Genomic DNA, 7884 nt, shown 5'->3' on the forward strand with positions numbered 1-7884 from the left:
CAAAATAGTCTAAAGTATAAAAATAAACAGACTTAAGGGTCTTTCTTCTTGTACCTCCAAAATTTTTTCTACACCTCTAAACTTTTTTTAAATTTCCAAAAAACCCTTTGACTATTTAAGAAAATCCACAGACACCACACCCCCAAAATTATGTTGACTTCCGGAAGTCGACTTCCGTTATATATATATATAAACAGATTTTCACTTCCGTTTATATATATATATACAGAAGTCCGAATTCCGTTTATATATATATATATATATATATATATATATTTAACTTTTTATTTTAATTTAAATTATTTTTCAATTTTTTATTTAATATTTTTTTAAGTGATTTTTTTTAAAATTTATATGTTTTATAATTTTTAATACGTGTTTTTTAAAAATTGAAATAAAATAAAAGTTAGAAAATATAAATTTTAAAAAGAATTAAAAATGTTTAAAATTGATTTAATTTTACTTACGGAAGTCTACTTCCGTAAAGTTTTTTGACTTCTGGAAGTCGACTTCCGGTGATATATTTTGACTTCTGAAAGTTGACTTCTGATGATATATTTTGACTTCTGAAAGTCATATATTTTGACTTTCGGAAGTATTTTTGGGGGTGTGATGTCCGTGAATTTCCTTAAATAGTCAAAGGATATTTTGAGAATTTAAAAATATTTTGGAGGTGCAGAAAAATGCTTGGAGGTGTAGGAAGAAAGACCCCAGACTTAATCGCAAATGTAATTTTCCTAATCCATAAATCCTCACACCAAAAATAACAAAAATAAAAATGGCACAACAATAACGCTTTGTGTCTTGGTTACTCCTCCTCCCTCCTCTCCAACAAGTCCCTCAGTCTGTTCTAGAACCTTCCCGGCGTCGTCTTCAGCGAAAACGTGAAACCCATCCAAACCCTCGAAATCATAAAGCGTAGACAAGATAAAAGTGTTGGAGGCAAGCCTTACTGACAGAAAGAATGCACAATTACTATTTTCTCATTACAGATTTACAATTGCTAGATAAGGGAAACGCTATTGAACCTGCATTGGGAAGAACTGAATTCACATCTCTTGGAAGAACACCGCCACCGGATGCCGCGAAGAAGAACCGACCCGTTACTTCGAGCCCTACTCAGAACCATCAAATTCAAATTATGATTTACGTGACGTGAGTATTGGAAAGAAATTTAGGATTAGGGCTTGGAATTTTTCATTATTTTCTGCAATTCCTTTTTTCACCTTTTAATTCATGTACTCTTCTCTGTCATTTCATTTTGTTTGAATAGAATTTTCAGAAATTACGTATTTTTAATAAAATAATAATTTTTTTTGTTAGAAATATATGATTTTACTTTAAGCCACTGCTTGCTGTCGAGTAATTTATTAGCAAAAAAATTAGCATCGCAACCTGATCGGAATTTCACGTTGTCTGTGCCCTGTAATGAGTCTAACGATAAATCTTTTTATACACATTGCAGGATTTTCGGGCCTGGTTGCTAGTGTTAGCAAGACTATCTACCTATAGCTTAAGCTCTTGGCCAAAGTATTTTCCTGGTAATTTCTTGTTGCTGATTAAATTGCCCTGGCTTCGTATGTATGTAATGAAATATTTTATAAGGTTTTCTGATACTGGTTTTCTGTTTGGCATGGCAATGCTGTTAATGATTAATTCTTTTTGTTATGTTTATTATTTTTGCATTGTGGTTTTGCTTAACAACTTGTATATGTAATTGTTGCGGAGTTTATAGTTTAAGATGCTAAGATAGATAAGCTGGGGCAATAGGGGGCTGTTTAGGATCCAAGCTGTGAATCTGATATGATATGTTATCCCTTAGCCACGTAAGGTAGTGGATATGAGCAATTAGATTCGTACCCAGCAAGGTCCCACGAAGCTTAGAAATAGGCTGTACACCTTATTAGGACCTTCCAACAACAGTTTGTTTAGAAGCTACGAAAATGAATATTGCTAGTTTAAAAGATAGCCACAAGTTGATCATTAATGCTCTCACTCAAGATAGCCACAAGTTGACCAAAGTAAACTGTAATTTTAATTTCGTAAGAGTATATTTCAAACAAAAAATATATTAAAATACATAACATAATAATTCAATATTATATGATGTTATGAATAATTTTTTATATTTTTTACTGTAATATTGTTATTAGTATTAGTTGATAATATTATATACTATTTTAAATATTTTTTATATTTTTCTAGTATTATTATCCTTTTATAATTGCTACATTATCCTTTTTCTAGTTGATAATGTTATATTTTTTATATTTTGCTTTACGTAAAAAGGAAGTTGTTGGACTTAAACTGAGGCCAACAGTCCACTAATTTGACCCTAATATGACCCATAGCTTGGGCCAGCCCTATCAATGTAGCGGAATAGAGAAAGGAAATGGGAGAGTACCATGGCAGATTTTCAATACAATGATGAATGCACTCATTTGTATGATTGAACGTGTGTTAGTGAATGCAGTTATTGGTACCCGTTATTGTTGAATTTGATATTAAAAGAAACAAAATTTGCATTATTCTTGAGCATTTGTTAAGAGTTTAAATGTAATTGAAGGGACGCAACATGGAAAGTCCTCACTCTGTGAACAGTCCAAGAAGAACTCTCAGTCTGTCAAAGAAGCGGAGGGCAACTGTGTCCTTTTTTGACCCTGAAGACAAAACCTCTGGCTTCGGATTGTCTGGCGATCATGGCCCTAAGCCTTCTGAAGTTTATGGTTTTGTAGGTTCTATTACCACTATTGTTGCTACAGGTCTTCTTCCCTTTTATTCTGCTCTTCAGAATTTTAACCCTATTCTGTCTATACTCTCTTATATATGACTTTCTATAGCAATATTATATGTGATGATTGTAACTTTTAGTTAGCAACCAAGTTTTTCATGATCCTCATATGTGATTTTGACTTTTATTGTATTTTAATATTTCGTTTGTGAATAGTTATTTTCTTCATATGGGCATATGGTCCAAAATCATGGCTATAATCTGCTGGCATCTCGTACTATCCTAGCAGGTTAGACATCTCCACTCCTCTTGTTATTTGAACCTATGGAAAGTGTCAGATGTAATTGTTTGGGTGCACAAAACAATAATTTTTTGTCGAGAAAACCTGAAGTGAGAAGTTCTGGAGTGTTAATTTTAAGGTTTACAAAAAACTCGGTCATGGTGCATGAAACAATGTCAATTTAGCTGTGTAGTAGGGCTTTTGGGAAGGGATGGAGGGTATTAAGCCCAACTTTTTCCTTTAGAGTCTTTAATAGTGAATATATATGGAAAAAGGATTTCAAATCACCTGTTTATGTAAACAATGAGAATTTTGCATCAGTTTTTGCTTTCGAGATCATAGAGTGGGGAACTTAGTTCGCATATGTAGGAAAAAAAAATTATTTTCGGGTATTGGGCTTTTCAGATTGTTTGTGTGACAAAATGTTAGCAAAACAACTTCTGGCTTTTCAGATATTGGGCTTTAGCAGTACCAACATATGTGATGGTGACCATTGTTTTGATGTTGGGATTCTACATTGGCCTTAACTTCATTTCAACACCTTCCCCTTCTTCTTTAAACACAGTTTTTGGTGAGTTCAATGCCAAATTCTTCAGTGACACTTGTGCTTAATTTTGATTTGGACATGTTAGTAAACAACACAAGTTTGATTTGTTGAGGCTCTGCTATCAGTTTTCTGATAATTGATATGAACATCTCTTTGTTCAGATGAATTCAGTAGAGATCCTTCGAGTAACGAGTGTTCTCTAGAAGATGAAAAACCCATCAATCCCATTTCAGATATCGGCCTTGACAGAATCAATGATATCATGTTCAATAATGCAACCTAACAATCACACATATCTCCAATGTTGTTATGGTAGGAATTGCTATCAAACAAGTGTTGCTAATTTAGGTTATTGTAGGAGAAGTTATAACTACAGAGGTGAAATTTATTGAGTTGGTGTTGTGAAAGAATGATTTCATTCTATCTTACTGTAGAACTTCCTTTTAATGCTTATTTTTTTAGGTCTAGTTTTTAAAAGCTTTTGTCTACTTATTTTAGAGTTTTGAACCTTGCTACTTTATGAATTGGTGGTGAAGAGTTGTAGAGAAGGAAACGGCCTCTTTGTTTATGGGGGTAATATTATGTATCTGACTCATATCCCAGAACTGTGGTTGTATTTGTGGACATGGTGCTCACTGTGAATTATCAGGCCACAACGTATCTGACATAACGTCTACTTGAACACGCCCAATGCCCAAAATATGGGAAACGGGGATATAACCTTTATGTATGTAATGTGACAAATTTCAATTAAAGATTTATGTAGTTTAAACTAAGGAAACAAATTTATTACAGTTTTCTGCAATAACAACATTATTCACTATATAATTCTAAATACGATAGCTACGTGGAAACAAGACTAAAAAGCGAATCATGCTTTATGTATGATATAAATTGCTTTTTATTTTTTATTATAGTACTGTTTTGTGAAGAATAGGTGTCGAGGTTAGTCTAAAATGTCGAGTGTCAGATCCAAAAGAAAAATTTGAGTTGTGAAAGTTAAGACGTGTCAAAAGTCTAATGAACCCCCTCTCCACACATACACGGACACACACGCGCATGCACACAAACCCACCCACCCCCTCCACACACAACCACCCACACACACACTCTCACCCACTCACCCACCCACCCTCACACACATGCACACTCATACACGCACACACACACACCCCCATCTAACCACACACACAAGCACCCAACCATCACACACACACACACACACCCGCACCCATCCCCACACTCACACCACACGCACACACACAACCACACACACAAGCGCACACATACATAGACACATGCACACACACCCACACACACACACACCCATCAAGACACACACACACACACAAACACCCCCTCCCCGCCAGAAACACACAAACCCACCCCTCCCCCCCCCCACACACCACACACACACACACAACCACACCCACAACAACACCCACACGACACACATACACACACACACGCACGCACACACGCACAGACACCCACACACAGACCCACACACACACCACACATACACACGCATGCACAGACACACACGGACACACACGTACACCCACAACAACACTCACACGACACACATACACACACACACCACACACACACACGCACACGCACACATACACACACACACACAAACACAGACACACACACACACCCACCCACCCAGACACCCACACACAACCACCCACCCCCCAAAGAAATACGCACACACACACCCACCCACACACACACACATGGCCGCAATCACACACACAAAAACGCACACACACGCACACAGACACACACCCACCCACCCACCCAAAGACACACACATACCCCCCCCCCCACCCCACCACACACACACACGCACACACGCAAACACACACACACACACACACACACACACACACACTCATACATACCCCCCCCCCAACACACACACACCCACCCACACCACACACAAACACACATACACACACACAGTCACACACCCATGCACACCCACATACACAAAGTCACCTATCCACCCAACCACACACACACACAAGCAACTACGCACACACACACACACACCCACCCACACACCCACACCCACAACAAGACCCACACGCCACACATACGCACACACATACACACACACACACACACAGACACACACACACACACACACACACACACACACCCACACACACCCATCTAACCACAAACACAAACACCCACCCACCCCACACACACACACCCGCACCCATCCCCACACCCACATAACACGCATACACACACACACACCCACACACACCCACCAAGCCACACAGACACAAACACCCCCTCCCCGCCAGAAACACAGACACACTCACCCCCCTCCCCACACACACACGCACACACACACGCACGCACACAAACCCACCCACCCCACACACTCCCACCCACTCTCCCACACTCACACACGCACACACACACGTACACACCAGACATACAAACAAATGCACACACACGCACATAGACACACATACACACACTCACATACACCATACACAAACACACACACACACACCCATCTAACCACACACACAAGCACCCATCCACCCCACACACACTCGCACCCATCCCCACACCCACACCACATGCACACACACAAGAGCACACATACATAGACACATGCACACACACACACACCCACCCACCAAGCAACACAAACACCCCCTCCTCGCCAGAAACACACACAAACCCACCCCTCCCTCTCACACACACATTCGCACGCACACACACACACATGCACACACACACACCCACACCGACAACAACACCCACACGACACACATACACACACACACACATACACACACACACACACTCACACACACGCATACACACACACACATACGCACGAACGCACACACACACACATGGATAGACACGCACACTCAGACACACACCCACACCCACAACTACACCCACACGAGACACATACACACATTCACATACACGCACACACACACACACGCACGCACACAAACACACACACGCACACCGACACACACAAACACACACAAACACACACACACACACACCCACACATTTAACCACACACACACCCACCCACCTACACACTCACCCACCCACCCCGCACACACACCCGCACCCATCCCCACACCCACACTACACGCACACACACGTGCACACACACACACACCCACACACACACCCACACACACCTACCAAGCCACACAACCACCCACCCACACACACACACACAAATACCCCGTCCCCCCTCCCCCCACACACAAATACCCCCTCCCCCCCTCCTCCCCCCCACACACAAACCCACCCCTCTCGCCCACATATAACCATCCACACAAACACTCCCACCCACCCACCCACCCACACACACCCACACCGCACACACACACACGCATACACACAAACACACGCGCACACACGCACACACACACACACACACATATACACACGCACACACACACACACACACACACAAAAACACAAACCCCACACACACACACACACACACACGCACACACACACACACAAACCCGAAACTCAAAACCCGTAACCCGAAACCCGAAACCCAAAACTCCAAACCCCAAACCCAAAACACGAATCCCGAAACCGAAAACTTGTAACTCGAAACCCTAAACCGGAAACCTGTAACCCGAAAGCCGTAACCCGAAACCTGTAACCCGAAATCCGAAACTGCAAATCCTAAACCCCAAACCCCAAACCCGAAACCCAAAACCCGAAACCCCAAACATCAAACCAAAAATTCGAAACCCGAAACCCCAAATTCGAAACCCCAAACCCCAAACCAGATACCCAAAATTCCAAACCCAAAACCCGTAACCTGAAACCCTAAACTCGAATCGCGAAACTGGAAAACCGTAACACGAAACTCGTATCTCGAAGCCCCAAAATCGAAACCCGAAACTTTAAACCTGAAACTTGAAACCCGAAATCTGAAATTCGAAATCCGAAACCCGAAACCCCAAACCACAAACTTGAAAACCGTAACCCGAAACCCGTTACCCGTTACCCGAAAGCCATAACCTGAAACCCCAAACCCTAAACCCTAACCATGAAACCCTAAACTTGAAACCCCAAACCCCAAACCCAAAATTCGTAACCCATACCCCGAAACCCGAAACTCCAAACCCCAAACCCGAAACACGAATTCCGAAACTGGAAACTTGTAACTCGAAAACAGAAACCAAAACTCCAAACCCCAAACCCGAAACACAAATCCCGAAACCGAAAACTTGTAACTCGAAACCTTAAACCGGAAACCTGTAACTCGAAACCCGTAACCCGAAAGTCGTAACCCGAAAC

General features: G+C 41.3%; 1 pseudogene; it reads left to right on the forward strand.

Moving 5' to 3' along the window:
• The first annotated feature begins 754 nt into the window (after positions 1 to 754).
• Positions 755 to 4182, forward strand: LOC114172686 (annotated as a pseudogene).
• The last annotated feature ends 3702 nt before the right edge of the window (positions 4183 to 7884 follow it).

Source organism: Vigna unguiculata, unplaced genomic scaffold (assembly GCF_004118075.2).
Source record: "Vigna unguiculata cultivar IT97K-499-35 unplaced genomic scaffold, ASM411807v1 contig_681, whole genome shotgun sequence".
NCBI lineage: Eukaryota > Viridiplantae > Streptophyta > Magnoliopsida > Fabales > Fabaceae > Vigna > Vigna unguiculata.